The 17,065-nt window shown below is 36.2% G+C and overlaps 1 protein-coding gene and 1 pseudogene across 2 annotated transcripts in view; both read right to left on the bottom strand.

The window, feature by feature from the left end:
- SUGCT (succinyl-CoA:glutarate-CoA transferase) overlaps positions 1–17,065 on the bottom strand; it is a 714,296-nt gene that overhangs the window by 482,916 nt on the left and 214,315 nt on the right. The window lies entirely within an intron of this gene.
- LOC140613578 (E3 ubiquitin-protein ligase RNF13 pseudogene) lies at positions 7,437–8,047 on the bottom strand (annotated as a pseudogene).

Raw genomic sequence — 17,065 nt, 5'->3', positions numbered from 1 at the left:
AATGTTACTGATCATTGAAAAGAGCCTTGGCTTTATCTTCTATACTTTCCAGTACCCTTCCCCAATCATTAACTCTAATCACACCATTTAAACTTCCAGACACAAGACCCTTGAGGACAGGAAAAGTATCCATCATCGTCTACCACTACTCTCAACACCTAATCACAGTGTCTGGCACATAGTAGGCTCTCAATACACCTTTGGTGGATGAATAATTGAAGGATCCAGGGCAGCCTTGTGAGCTAAAGGAAGCATGGCATAGTGGTAACACCTGTTTAATAGGGCTCCATTGACAACTGCTGGATTGAGATTGACTTATAGAGAACCAGTGGTCCAAAGAGACAAAATGAGAGCAGAGATGAACAACTGAAACTCCACTTAACTATCAAAGCCTTTGAAAACTCTTCACAGGAGAACTAATGGCTATCTCCCGAACCTAGGCATGACTCTCTCATACCTGGTTTTCTCCATGTTTCCCACATCATACTTACTTCCATTCTTAAATTGCATGTATTCATCTTTGTATCCCCAGCACCCCTTAATGCACCTACACATTCAATCTTTCTTTTTCTTCTACCCAGTGCCCTTAGCATTGACTACAGTTATGATTAGTTTAGAACCCTTTTTAATAATGGCCCTCCTTTATCTTAGTGTTTATCCACAATCAAGCCTCAACTCATGTTCTAAATTTATTTTCCACTATCTCTCCCTTGACCCATTTTAGTATCATCTAAAGAGAACTACCTGCTGATGTCCTGACAATCTTCTTTGCTCATGCAGTTCATTTTGCATCAAATGCCCTTTATTTTCATGCTTGAGCCCAGCTCAATTATCATTCCCTCCAGGAAGCCTTCACAAACTCATTCCAAATGGACGTAATTCTTTCCTCATCTTAATTCCCATATTATATATATATATATATTCTGTTGACATATATCACTTTACTCCATAAATTCAGATATTGTTTTATATTCCCTACTAGATGAGAAGTTCCCTCAAGGCAAATGCCACATATTATTCACTTCTGTATCTTTCACAGCAAGCAGCACAGAGTCTTCCACACAGTGGTGCTTTATAAGTTGAGTAAATAAATGAATGAACAAGAAGTTAAGTGCATCTTTGTTCTGTTATTCTTATGTCTTGAACCTGGCTTAATAGAAAGGTCATTAATCATAAATCATAAATCCTAGTTCAATTTTTCTCTGAAGTAGCCATGAATCTTGCCTAACCTCCATGGGTTCTAGTTTCCTTGTCTGAAAAAGGACATGAACTAGGGCTGCTCTCTGAGGCCAATCCTAACGTGTCAATATATTATATAGTACAAAATATGTAAAAAAATTCCAAGCAGAGGAAATACGATTCTCCTTACCCTTGGCCTAGGAACTCTCAGTGTTTTTTCAGAGCTCAACTCATCATCACTTTCACAGAGAAATTTCCCTGATGACCATGACTACATCAAATCTCTACATAACGTTCTCACAGCACTATAAATCTCCACTTTGCAGGACTTAAGATACTGATGATTTTTATTCATTTCTGTATTATTTAATTAAAGTCTATCCCCATTTATCCCCTCTATACTCATTAAAATGAATAAATGAGTGCAATCTGTCTTAGAATATGACATCTTACAAAGCAGAAGTATTTTTTTCAGTAGTTTTCTTTGTAACTTATATAACCATGTATATTTCAGCACTTAAATGCTCTCCAAAGATAATGGACAAAAGCAAGCTGACACAACTTCAGAGTTAATGTAGTTTTCAAAGCATCTAATTTGACATTTCATTAAAGATTATATATTCAAAGAATGTGGTCTCAGACATTTCTAACCATGAAATCTAAATTAAATTCTCTTTTGTTTTACTTCAGCTTTTTGCTATTTTTCTCTGTATTTTTCTCTATTTAAAATATATCTATAAACAACTCATTACATGTGTTTTCTCAGATCATTAGTTAAATAAAACATCAATTTAGAGATTCTATATGTGATACAGAAAGTAAACCTAAACCCCCTCTTATGAAGAGAAAAAAACAAAAATGTTTCTTTGTAAATAGCCACAATTAAATATTTGATTTTCAAATCAAAATATAAAAATTAAACATATTTAATTAGTAAATGAAGTATCAGTGAAATCATCTTTTATAAATGCAAATCTTTTATGTGAATAATAAGGAAAGACTACAACTTGTCATAAGGATACAGCTAATCAAAGCAGTAGGAAATAAACTTTGATATGCTTAACTTGATATAAACATTTGAAACTTAATGGTTTCTTTATCTCATTGATATATTTGAATTAACACAAACATAGTAGATTTAAAAAGCTGTAACACTTTATTCCTCACCAGGCCCATGTAAGCCATTATCGTTAGCACTATAATTATGAGTTAAAGGTATGATCTTTAGACATAAAGCCAAAGCTTTGTATCTTTTTTTCACGTGCTCCTTTCTACACACTTGGGGAGTATTCTTTTCCATAAAAAGGAGAAATTGACTGAAACTAGTAACCCATGACCTCTTCCTATCCAATAAAGTAGAAGTGGAAGTGCCAAATCCTTGAGAGTGATGTTCTCTCAAGGGACAACATAAGATGAGCTAAGCTCACTTCCTTCCACCTTAAAATAGCTCTTCACTTTTTAAATCATAAATATATGAAGAGTATAAACATGTGAAGAGTAAGCCTACAAGAAATAAAATTCTATTTGTGACAACATAATTCTGAGAGTCGCTAGATTATGCAAGGTCCTGAAAAACATATTCAGTCTATCAGATAAAGTCACATGCCCATTAAAACTCTTGAAACAGGCTACCCAAGGACATACGAAAATAAATACATAATAGAGCAGGGCTTATATTTTCAAACATCTTAGATGTTTTTTGAAAAATAATCACACCACTATTAAATAAGAATCCCTGTCTTAATTACCAGACTCAAGAAACGTCTAGGGTTATACAGACCAGCATTTCACCCTTGATGGCATGAACTATATTTATTCCAGGTCTGTATAAAATATCAGCAGCACTTGCATGATATGTTGCATGAATAAGTTCATCAACTAAAATAACTGTCCAGGGACACCTGGGTGCCTCAGTCAGTTAAGTGACCAACTCTTGGTTTCAGCTCAAGTCATGATCTCAGGATCCTGAGATGTGGAGCCCTGTCCACAGGCTCCTTGCTTAGCGGGGAGTCTACTTCTCTCCTTCTCACACTGCCTCTGCCTCTGCTCTGCCCCACTCATATGCATGCTCGTTGTCTCTTTCTAAAATGAATGAGTAAATCTTTAAAAAATAAATAAAATAACTGTCCAAAGAAAAAAGTATAAAATAAATATAAGCACAAATGATTGACATAAAAAAAAGACCGCTCATTATTTGGTTCCTTAACCAAAACCATTCTTCCAGATGTTATGTAGTTATCTGGCTTGATGGAATTTTTGTATGTCTGTGATTTTTTAATAATTAGGATATCTGGTACAGTGAGAGAGACAGGGGAATGACATATTATGGACTTGCCAATATAATCCTCAATGTATTGAGTTTCATTACATCCACACTAGCACAACACCATTGGGTCTAGGGTATCTCCTGAGATATGGGAATAACCTCATCACACTGATTTAGAAATTACTGAATTTCATAATTTTTCCTGAACAAAGTTGGGGGTTTCTTGTGGGGAGGGGGTTGTTTGTTTTGTTTTTTACAAAAGCAAAACTGGTAATGCTTTGTAGATGTTTTCTACAAGGAATTGGAATTTAAAAGAACATGAACTTTGTGAAGATGACATTCACATTTTGATATTTTAGCCATGTGAACAAAAGAAAACATACTGTAAGACTTGGGCAAACAAACAAAAGAAATACAACTGCCTTATAACATTCCTGCAGAAGTGAACTAAAAATACAATGTATACATTATCAAAAGTTTCCCATTGCTACTATTACTACTACTACTATTATTTCTATTATTTCTGTATTATATCCAGCCACATTCAGGGTCATACAGACCTGCAGCATAATACTATTAATTTTAAGAATGAAGTTGACTCTTAAAGAATCAAATGACTTGAATTTAAAAAATTAAAACAAAATGGATTCTGTCTCTCATTTTTTTCAACATGTTCCACTATCATCCTCCTATTGAGAATAAATATTAAGACATCCTACACGGACATGGCATTGCCTCATTAGCACAAACTAGATGTGACTGGCAGTAAGCAACTGGCCTTATAAACTACAACCAGAAAGGGCCACACACTTACTTTTTAAAACCAAAATTTCCACTTGACATTTACTATTTGGTTTAAAAAAAAATTAAGATTTTATTTATTTTTCATGAGACACAGAGAGGCAGAGACACAGGCAGAGGGAGAAGCAGGCTCCCTGCGGAAAGCTTGATGCAGAACTCGATCTCAGGACCACAGGATCATGACCTGAGCCAAAGGTAGACACTCAACCACTGAGCCACCCAGGTGCCCCTACTATTAACTTCAAAGTAAATAATTCTGCATCCTTTCAGAAAATAAGTACAAAGAAGAAACTGAATCACTGAACCTCTACCCCCAAAACCTAACAATAAATACAAAAAGGAAAAAGAATCAAAATGTGAGTCAGTCAAATGGAGGATGACAGGAACCACACTACAAATTTTGATAAGTGCCATCAGAGACAACAGTGTGAAGATTTATGATATCAACCTTCAGCTCCCTTCATTATTGTCAAGAAGCATTGTGGAGACGAGAAACTGAATCGAGAAAGTTCTGAAAATTCTTACTGATATCCCCCAATTAGGAATGAAGTAGAATCTAGGGGTTGAGATGCAACCCAAAGCAAAAGCCAGTAGGAATAGGAGGAGGGAAAAAAAAACATAAATACAACAAGCTGTGACTCAAAGGATGTGTCATTTTGCTGGTTACCATTTAGGTGGCAAGCTGCATACTCTCCATCACCTCAAAGAAGAAATAGGGGTTTATTTAAAAAGAAATCATGCTAAAACTATATAGTGAAGTCATGAGGCAAAACTATTGTGAAGTCCCTCCCCTCCATCCTTAAAAACACTTTACCCGGGCAGCCCGGGGGGCTCAGCGGTTTAGCAGCGCCTTCAGCCCAGGGTGTGATGCTGGAGACCCGGGATCAAGTCCCACGTCAGGCTCCCTGGATGGAATGGAGCCTGCTTCTCCCTCTGCCTCTGCCTTTGTCTGTGCCTCTGTGTCTCTCATGAATAAATAAAATATTTAAAATAAATAAATAAAAACAATTTACCCAAAAGCCACATGTTGAAGTGACATCAAAAAAAAAAAAAAAAAAAAGACCCTCAAAATCCTCTCCAGCACATAACAATAAAATCATTGGCAAAAATAGTCAATAACAATTTTTGCAGAACTCTGAAAATTAACTGAAGGCTTGCAGTAATCCAGAGAGCATTTATTTCAGAAAAACAGCTGAATCATAGTAAGAACAATGAGCTTAATGGCATTTTAACTCGACCTGTTCTCATCCCTGGGTTTCCAGCTACACAGCAGCCTTGAAAATCAGTAGTCTGCAATCTCAGTGAAAAGCAGCAGGCTGGCAGCCACTAGAGGATACAGAATGGGGTTGGAACTTTCAAAGCCTCATTAACACAAAATGATCAGTGTTTGACCTATCTGCAAGACCCCATTTGGAAGGGTTCTTTTTTTACTAAGGCTTTTTTTTATTCCAGTATAGTTAATATACAGTGTTATATTGGTTTCAGGTGTACAAGATAGTGATTCAACAACTGTATACATTGCTCGGTGCTCCTCACGACAAGTGTACCCTTCCTGGAAGGCTTCTTTTTACCTGACCTGGCTCAGAGTTCTCTCAGTGTGAACAGCCTTGTCTCTGGGGGCATTTGTTAATTGTCAACATCACTGCTGATGGGTAACACTTGGGGTAAACAGAAGACTAAGCAAAAAGCTTACTTATCAAGGGAAATCTGGGGAATGAAATGCCCATAAGGAGCTTTGAAAGGCGCCAAAATATTCCTGGAAATCTAAAAGGCCCATGCACATGTATGGGGCTGTTTGCTTGTTCAGGGCTGTGCACGTGCTCAGAAATAGCTGAGAAGACCCTTGTTCTCAGCAGCTGTGACTGACCTTGAAGCTCTGTGCAAGTAGGAAGTGGAGAGGAAGGCAGAGCTGTCAACTGCCTGGCTGAGTGTAAAAGACACAGGTCCCAGCACACACATACCCCCTCAATAGAAACTTGGAAGACATACTGCTTCCGGGCATTTATGCAGATCTCTGTCCAATCATTAATTGATCATCAGTCTCTTCTCAACAGAGCAGACTTCAATGGTCACACACAACAAAGAATACAGACTTTACAGATTTAGTTCAGAAAAATCATTAGGCAAATAGCAACAACAAATCCCGAGAAAGGAGAAGGAGCTGATTCCCAGAGTTGCCACATAATTTTTTTCAAGTCCTCATACTATTCTTTATTTACATGTTTTTTAAGATTATATTTAGTTATTCATGACAGACACACAGAGACAGGCAGAGACACAGACAGAGGGAGAAGCAGGCTCAATGCAGGGATCCCAATGTGGGACTCAATCCCGAGACTCTGGGATCAAGCCCTGAGCCAAAGGCAGGTGCTAAACCGCTGAGCCACCCAGGAGTCCTAATTTACATTTTTTAAAAAGATTTATTTATTTATGATAGACAGAGAGAGAGAGAGAGGCAGAGACACAGGAGGAGGGAGAAGCAGGCTCCATGCCAGGAGCCTGACGTGGGACTCAATCCCGGGACTCCAGGATCATGCCCTGGACCAAAGGCAGGTGCTAAACCACTGAGCCACCCAGGGATCCCCCTAATTTACATTGTAACATGAAAATTTTCAAATACAGAGAAGAGCTGAAGAAATTTTATAATACCCATATATCCACTACCTAGATCTACAATTAACATTATACTGCATTTTTATCACCTACCTATCCATCCCTCTATCTACCCATCAGAACACCTCTTTTTCTCTTCATTTTTTACAGTGCATCTCAAAGTAAGTTGCAGATAGTCAGTATATGTCCCCCCAAATACTCTAGCATATGTATCATTGCTTAGAATTTAATATTTTTACAGTTTTTTCCCCTTAGGTAAAATTTCTATACAATGAAATGCACAAAATTTTACACAGAAATTTGTGCAACTTCTCTCAAGATACATAATATGACTTACCCAAAAAAAGTTCCCTCATACTCTTCTCAGTAAATCCCTCACCCTGTCCTATCCCAGCCCCCTAGAAGCAATCACTGTTCTGATTTTCCTACCTAGATCATCTTCACCTTTTCCAGACACAACAAATAAATCCAATAAATGGATTCATATATACTTCTTTATGTAAGGCTCCTCTCATTCAATACAATGATTTTTAGAACCATCCATACTATTTTCTAAAATATATTTAACATTAATTACCTACTTTATGAAAAGGACAATCAAGACAAGGCAGATACACATTGCAATAAAAAGGGGATTTAGGTAGTAAATGTCCAGAGACACACTGAATTCTAGAACTAAGATGATGTGGCCCCTTTTTTCAATGTGAATTCATCTTTCAGGGCATTAGCTGATAACTCCCCCATAAAACACATGGAATGTCCACTTTATTTAGCACATTAAAGTCGCCGGGTGCCACGCTATTGAGGTCATCAGAATTGTGAACTATGGCGGCTTTGTATCCTGCTCTTGGTGCTTTTAAAACCTCTACATCAAAATTACACAAAGTCTTCTAACTAACACAATGAAAGTGCCAGATGAATCGTCTTCAGTGGTGGAGGCCCTGTGGGTTCATAGGCATTCTCTGGTTTTGAGTTAATCAAAGAACCCCTTAAACTTTCAGCTGGAAGTCTATAACCAAATCTTACTGGAAGGTCATCAAATGTCTGAGATGCACTTTCAAAATTACATGCTAAAATGCCTGATTCTACAGGTAGTAGGTTTAAGAATACGAAGAGCTGGACAGTCAATATGCCACATATTTGTGTGGCCGACAGCATGAGCATAAGCATCACTACGAAGAGCAGCATCTTACTGTAAAATCACCAGACTAGCTGATGGAGCAAGGATAAACCTCATCCCTTCTGCATGGTGTCCAGGCTGAGATCCAGATGGGAAGGATGGAGACCCACTAATGCCTTAGATAGAGTCCTGGTTGCATTATTAGAGATGCAAGCAGACTGAAGGCTGAAAGCAAGTACCTAGTCACCCAGCAGGAAGCCATGCCGACATCAGCACCCTGGGCCTGACACGAGTCATCTCCAGGACTCAGCAAAAGTCAAACCCATGACATAATATTATATTAAATGTGCAATTTTCAACAAAAACAAAAAGGTACAAAATATGCAAAGAAACAAAATTTATGGCCATTAACAGGGAAAAGAGCAGTCTACAGAAACTGTTCCTGAGGATGACCAGACATTGGACTTACTTGACAGACTTTATTAGTTTCCCAAGGCTGCCATAACACATTATCATGAACCTGGTGGGTTTAAACAATGTAAATTTATTCTCATATAGTTCTGGAGCTCAGAAGCTGGAAATCTGAGGTGCTGGCATTCCCTCTAGAATCTCTAGGGAAGATTCCTTTCCTGGTCTCTTCCACCTTCTGATGATTGCCAGCATTCCTTGGCTTGAGGCTATCTCACTCTAATCCCTCCATCTTCACATTGCTTTCTCCTATTTTGTGTATCTCAAAACTTTCCCTCCCTATCTCTTAGAAAGATGCATGTGATTACATTTAGAGCCAACCCAGATAACCCATGATAATCTCCACTTCCCAAGATCCTTAAATTAATCACATATTTTACCATAAATTACTCCTCTACCATGTAAGGCAGACTCCGAGGATTAGGACATGAAATACATCATGGAAGCCACCACTCAGCCCACTACAAAAATTTTAAATCAGCTACATAAAATATCTTCAAGGAATGAAATGAAACCATGTGTTGTGAACTAAAGCATACGGGCAATGTCTCACCAAATAAAGAATATCAATAAATAAGGTGAAATTATAAAAAGAACCAAGCAGAAATTGGAGTTGAAAAGTACAATAATATAAATTAAAAATGCACTTAGAAGAGCTCACTAGCAGATTTGAGCTGATAGAAGAAAGTGAAGTTGAAGATAGGTCAATTCAGATTACCCAATCTGAGTAACAGAAAGAGAAAAGAATGAAAAAAAAATTTTAAAAACCCTCAGAGGCCTGTGGAACACAATCAAGTGTACCAATACAGGCATAATGGGAATCAAAAAGGAAAAGGAGGGGGAAGAGAGAGAGAAGAGAGAAAGAAAAGGAGATGGAAGAAGAGACAAAAAGAGATGATGAAAACAAGACAAATTTAAGGAATTAATAGCCAAAAATATCCTATATTTGATGAAAATGTTTTAAAAACCCACCTACACAGCCAAGAAGAGCTGTGAACTCCAAGTTGGATAAATCAAGCGTTCCACACCTAGACACATCATGATGAAACAATCAAAAGATAAAGACAGAGAATCTTGAATGTAGTAAGAGAGACAAGACTGATCACATGAAGAGATCCTAAGTAAGATTAACAGCTGGTTTCTCCTAAGAAACCATGGGGGCCAGAAGTTAGTGGGATGACCTGTGTGAAGTGCTAAAAGAAAGTAAAATGTCAACCCCAAGAATCCTATGTTGGGCAAAACTATCCTTCAAATATTAAAGACAACTTAAGATAAAAAATGAGAAAATTCATTGGAAACAAACTTGCCCACCGAAAAGCCTAAAGAGTTCTCCAAACTGAAATGACAGAACATTAGGCAGTAATTCAAAACCATATAAAGAAACAAGGAATACCGGGACACCTGGGTGGCTTAGCAGTTGAGCTCCTGCCTTTGGCCTAGGGTGTGATCCTAAAGTCCCGGGATTGAGTCCCATATCGGGCTCCCTGTGTGGAGCCTACTTCTCCCTCTGCCTGTGTCTCTGCCTGTCTCTCTCTCTCTCTCTCTCTCTCTCTCTCTCTGTGTGTGTGTGGGGGGGGGGGGTGTGTGTCTTATGATAAATAAACAAAATTTTAAAAAAATAAACAAAATAAAATTAACAAGGAATACCAGTAAGTCAACTACATAAGCAAATATAAAAGGCGGTATAAATGTATCTTCATTTGTAACTCATTCTTTCTCCTGGTGTAAAAGGCATCTGGATACATAAAGCGATAATCATAAGCCCATGTTAATGGATATACAATTATATGCACAAAATTTGTATGAAAAACACAGCAAAATGAAGAGAAAATGGAGCTATAGAAACAAAGTTTTATATAATATTAAAATGAAGTGACTATAAATATATGAACTAGATTTTTTAAAGATTTTAAATATTTATTTGAGAGAGAGAGTACATGTGGAAGCTGGGGGAGGGGCAGAGAGAGAGGAACAAGCAGACTCTGCACTGAACATAGAACCCTCAGGGGGCTTGATCCCACGATCCTGAGATCATGACTCAAGACAAAACCAAGAGTCAATTGCCTAACTGGCTGAGCCACCACGGACCCCCTAAGCAAGATTTTACTGGTTCAAGTTAAAAAATATCCAAGGTATATTTAGTGAAAATTGCAAACAGCAGAACGCTATTTCTATTATAATCAAAATGGTTTAGATAACACTTAGATAGCTAGTTAACTATCTAGAAAAATAAATAAAACCAATGAAAAATACCATATAAAATTTCTAGAAATACATGTAAGAATGTATTAATAGTGATTAACTGAAAATGCAATTGGGGGAAGGAAAAGTTTTACTTTCGCTTTACAGCCTTTTCTATCATTTAAACTTTCTACCCGCAAAAATTTATTATATAATTTTTTAAAGAGTTAGTCAACATTCTACTTTAGCAGTATGAATTTTTCATCATATATATATATTTCATCATATATATCATGCATATATAGATCCCCTGTTGCTATTATACATTAAATTCTTGTTACAATACACACTGGAGAAACAGCTTACACATCCTCCATCTGACATGGGAATCTGGTACATTCTCTTATCAATACCCATGTATTTTTTCCAATTATATTCCAACTGTTTATTCATTTGCAAATACTTATGTGAGGATCCATTCTGTTCTGGAACTAGATTCTGAATCATAACCCCTGTCCTTACAAAATTTACATTCTCTGAGGATACTATGGAGTACATTACTCTGAGAGTATGGTACTACAAATATGTAAGTAGATAAAATAATTATAAATTAATTAATGCTGTGGTGAAAATTAACAAAATATAAAGACAGGAACAAAGGTGGAAGGAACTCAGTTTTTAGATAGGGCTTAGATAGGAAGATAGGAACTTACTTTTTAGATAAGTCAGAGATAATCTCTCAAAGAAGGGATAGTTGTGCTAATAGGTAAAGAACTTAAAGGGTAAAAACAAATCAGCTCCATCTGCTCCACTGAAGAAGAATATTACATGCAGGAAATAAAGCATGTGCAAGAGCCCTGAGGTGGAAAAGAAGCCCATGATTTCAAAATCCAAATATAGATATAAATACAGTTATACATAGGTAATTTCTCATAACCTTATTTCTCCTCTAAAGACTCAAAAGTTCTTCGGAAGAAAAGAAGCAACAAGCTCCCACAAAGTATCCAAACAAAAGGACTTGTCTTAATTAGGTATTCCAGGAAACAATCTTAGACATATGCAAAAAAACCCAAACAAAACAAAACCAAAAAACAAACCCTGATTGTATCTTCTCCTGACCCTTGAAAATTTTATCAATAAAACAACATGCTTCCAGTGTCCCATAAAAGTGTATTAGTAACATCAGCCAATGTTCAGAGCAATCCTCAGGACCTTACCTCACTTACCATGTTTCCTTTTCCAAGCTCAGAAGACAGCTTTGTGACCCTGTCTCCATTAGTGCTGTCCCAAGAAATTGGACCTATCTCAATGAAGCTTGAAATTTCAGGACCTCCCTTCCAAAAACTCAGCCTCATAGATTACAATATAATTCCTACTAACTAAAGGCTGCGGCCAACTTATCCAACCTAGATTTCATGGAAGAGGTGGGGCAGTTGGGGGATGTAGAGGGACAAATAGTATCTATAATCTGGTCCTTAACAACTTTCTACCAAAGTCCCCTGGATAAAAACCCAAGCTCCAGGCCAAATGCAATTCCTCTCTATGATCCCCCTCACATTTTCCTCCATGTTCTTGTTCATGGATTCATTTAACTCAGGACTGTGTATTCAAAGAATCCAGTTAAAGGACCACTCATGCAGTTTGTGACATTCCTTAGTTCCACATGTCTAGATTTTGCCCTTCCTATAAGGCTGTCAGGCATAGCCTCTCCCATAAAATGTGTGCTGATTCCCTTAATATGGACTAATACTTTGCCTCTCTCTCCACTTGATAGAAAGAAAAAGTAAAGAATATGAAGCCAGAAGACTTGAATTAATAAACTCACTTGCTCGGGATGCCTGAGTGGCTCAGCAGTTAAGTGTCTGCCTTCAGCCCAGGGCGTGATCCTGGAGTCCCAGATTCAAGTCCCACATCAGGCTCCCTGCATGGAGCCTGCTTCATCCTCTGCCTATGTCTCCGCCTCTCTCATGAATAGGTAAATAAATCTTTAAAAAAAAATAAACTCACTTGCTCACCTATAATTTAAGGCAATTATCTCTGACCCTCAATTTCCTCATGTGCAAAATAAGGTAACAACCCCCACCTCAACCTCTTCTCTTTGATCACTTTGAAGGTTGAATCAGAAAATACGTCCAAAAATCACCATATAAACATTAATTCAAACTGTAATTGCTGAATTTCTCCATTCTCAGGCCAGAAATAGCTTTTGTTCAGGGCTAGATTAATATCCTTCTTTATCCTTCTTTCCTGAATCTTTCCCTGTATAAATACTTGCCCTACAAAGTACTCGACACATTTTATTAATGCTTTGTCTTATGGTTTATACAGTAGCTCCGTTCATTTCTAATGTAACTCAGATGCTTCACTCAGAACTTCAAGTCCTACTTCACAACAAAAAATAATTTTTTTTAAATGTACCAGAACATTTTTGTATTTGACCAGATACAAAAGGAAACCTGGATATATATACCAATAAACTGCAGACCAGAAAAGGAAAATTAATATAACTATTTTGTACCTACCTATGTGAACTCCTTGATAATGAATTCAACTTCCACATACTTCTTATCTACAGAATATTTGAAACATCCTCACAGATTTCTATTACTCCTGTCATTGACTCATTCCTATTAAAACTCAGCTATCTTGCCAAAACCCCTGAAAATACTTTTCAAAAGTGATTTGTCACAAACAGAATGAATCAATCATAGATAACTCACTTGTCTGTTTCTGCTGTTATTTACAAAAATAAATTTGCATTCGACTTCCAATATCAAGGACAATCAGTAATACACACATATAGACAGACATCCACAGACACTCAGTATCTTCCTAATTTAAATTTGAGGACTTCCTTGTATTAATACATGCTCTCCCAATGAGCAATTCTCACATCCAAAATTAATATCCTCAGATTTTGAGGGTATTATAAACTTAAAAGTCATTTTAAAATCTCATAATGCTCTTCAGGGTTAAAATCTATAAAACTTTAGGGTTATCTTTCACTGATCTAGTAAATTCTTAACAATTCTAAATACCTGTTATTTCTAGAATCATTTAACTTCTCCATACAAAGTAAAAAGAGACAAAAATGTGACTTTCTAACTTCAAATCACATCATCTAAGAATTCACAATATCACAGTTTTACTCCTTTGGGTTTCACTTATAGTATTTTCAACTATGAATGCTCTGAAATTGTTTAGTAATAATTACTGCTATGACATACATACAATTACACCACATGATGTGAATTTTATAAACAGTATAAATGTTTATTTTTAGAGTTGGCTTTTGCAAACTAATAATCCTTTCTGTCTTTATAAATTTGTGCTACAACTTATTTTTATGAAAAATCAATATGGATTTGAGATTACAAATTCTTAGAGGACAGCATACCTAGGTCACTTGCATTGAATCTTTCACACTTATTTGATTAATGATGTATCTGCTCCTTATAGTTACATTTATTGCTGTGTTTTACAACAAATAGTACCTTTTCTTGTAAATAAGCATTCTTCATGGAATATCCTTTTTTCTTAGAAACCATTCCCTACAATCTTTAAGTTTCTCTTTCAAAATTTATATAGATGTTGGTTTAGTTGCCTGAATAATTTTACAGGTTTTTTTCCATTGACATCAAAAATTAATTCTGTTAAGAATGAAAATAACATTTGAATGGTGTTTTTCAGTTGAGAAAAATCTATATCCATCAAACATATATGTACCAGAAAAATCAGAAAAAGCAAAACTATGAAAGATATCCCATACAAATGGTAAATAATGTAGAAAAAGCTCTTAAAATCAGATTAATGTATTTGGTGTGGAAATAAGACAAAAATACAAAAGGAATTAACCATTCAGTATATTCCAACAGCCAATTTTATTAATCAATTGCACAGTGCTTTGGAACACTAATTAATTAAAGATGTAAGGTCTATGATCTGCAGTACATTTTGCAATGGCCTCATTGTCTTCAAAATTCCAGATGACTAATAAGAAAGAAATAGACACCTGACAGATGATGTTAACAAAAACTGTCTCCATGTGAATCTGCCAGCTTTTCAACTCTTATTCCACTGCTGGACTTATAAGAAAACAGGAAGATACTCAGAAAAATAAAATTCAAAAACAAAACTTAAAAAAAAAAAACCCTCAAGCCAGTAAGACCATGTCAAAAACACACACACAACCCTGGATCTCATTTGAAGCATGTTACATAATCCTGATTTAAAAAAAAAAAAACACACTGTACCCTTCAACCTATACTATTTTTAACACACACACACACACACATATATATACACCCTCAAGCAAATAATTACATTTCCTGTTTATTTAAAAGAATTAAAAAGAATTTCCTGTGAACATGATTTTTAAATTAGGGAGGAGAAAATCAAAAAAGATTCTTTTCTTCCCATACCTCAGGAAATAAAATGGAAGTTTTGTTAATAATCTTTTTGAATATAAGTACAATGCTGAAAGTTATCGCTGAGCAGTGATGATTAAGGTACTAAGAAACAATACCAAAAGTCTAATAAGAAAATATCTTCTAAAAATATTAAATTTAATGTATTTCTGGTGCATAGTTGAGACTTCTTGGTAATGTTTTTAAACAATGTGTAATATTTTGCCAAGTTCCCAAACATACTCAGTTAGTAGGAGAAAACAAAATATAATGAATTCATTATCTACATTTTAAAAACTATTTTAGAAACTTGAAGTGCCTAGGAAATCATGCCTTGCCTTCATCTGACCCCACACCTGCATTCCTGAAGCTTAATAACTGACTTTTTTTGTACAGTAACCTTTCCTTCTCTTTCCTCATTGGCATCACTGCTTACTGCCTATGCGCTCACAAGCTGTAGGAGAAATCAAAATAACAAGTCAAAGCAGTAAATGCAATGAGAAAGAGAGAGAGAGAGAGACAATGCAAATTGAATAAGTCACGCTGAGAACTTGGTCAAAATGGATTCTTCTTTTCTGGCATTCGTTAGGAATGTTCATAATAATAAAACAATTAGCACAGAAGAAACATTTATGGTCTTTTGAGTTGGGACTATCTAGCTCTGTGCCACTTGTTACAAAAGTCTCTGGGCAAGTCATGTCACTTCTCTGAGCATCAGTTTATCCATCTGTAAAACAATAGTAATGATATATGTTGCACAATGTTATTCAGAGTTACTTAAGACGAAGTCTTTAACACAAGACAGATGCTTGATAAATTAAAACTGAGCTTGTTATTTGTTGGTTTAAAGCAAGTTGGGTTCACATTTTTGCACAGATGCAAGTTATAGCTGAGGCCCTTTATAAAAACACTGTTTTCTTATGAAAAATATTCATGTTGTAGAGATGTTTAGAAAACACTGAGAAGCAAAAGAAAAAATGAAAATCACCCCAAATTTTAAAACTGAGATAACCACAGCTAACCTTTAGGTATATCCCCACCTCCTTGGTCCACATCTCTCTTTCTCTTCCTGATTTTACCCTCTATACCCATCCTAACATGGTGAAAAGAACCCCTGCAGGTGAGGATCCCTAGGTAGATTTCTTCCTGTAGCCCCAGCTACATATAAAGCAAGCATTACTTCATACAGAGGGAAAAATTACTCTTGATCCTTTAGGTTGGGCAGAATTAGAAGAAATATATACGTAGCGAGGAGCAGCTAGGGTTCAAAGCCCCATAAATCTTCCATTAAGAGGAATTTACATTTTGAAAAGGTCTCCAGATGATTCTGAAAATCCGCAAATTGGGGGATCCATACCTTATAGGAAAATGGAGTTTCTTCAATATTGTAACTGCCTACTTCTGGGTAGTGGTAAATTAGAATCAATATTAACATCAACTATAGATATGTAGCCAATGAATATACTCTGTCCTTCAAGTCTGAACTTCCAACAACTGCAGACAAAGGTGACAACTCTATGCCATCAAAACATCAGCTCAGTGGAAGAAAAGCATCCAGTCAAGAGAGAATAAGAAAGAACACAGAACTCAGAATACAAGCAGTCAAGGACAACAGATCCATTCACTTATTTATTCATTCATTTTTCTCAAGACAATATTATACTGAGAATCTATGTGCCAATGTGCTATATGAGGGGAATACAAGAATAAGCCAAAGAGATCCAGCCCTTGCCCTTACTGTATTTATGATCCATTAAGACAGTTAATAAATATTACACAAATAGTCACAAAAAATTATACATATATAAAGTCTCATAAAGGGAAATTTGACTCAGTAGGCAGGGGCAGGAAGCAGGAGAATGTGGTCAAGGAAGATTTCCTAAGGAGGTGACTAAATGATTAGTAGAAGTTTATGAGGCAAAGAGAGGAGGCAGCAATGTTCCAGGGAGATGGGAAAAAAATGCCAAGAAGAAAGGCCTTAGAGGCTGAAAGAAAAGTGACTCACGTGAAGAAACGAAAGCAAGCAGTTTA

The sequence above is a fragment of the Canis lupus genome, chromosome 21 (genome assembly GCF_048164855.1).
Source record: "Canis lupus baileyi chromosome 21, mCanLup2.hap1, whole genome shotgun sequence".
In the NCBI taxonomy this organism is placed as follows: domain Eukaryota; kingdom Metazoa; phylum Chordata; class Mammalia; order Carnivora; family Canidae; genus Canis; species Canis lupus.
The sequence above is the reverse complement of the archived record's forward strand: the minus strand, read 5'-3'. Positions and strand labels throughout refer to the sequence as shown.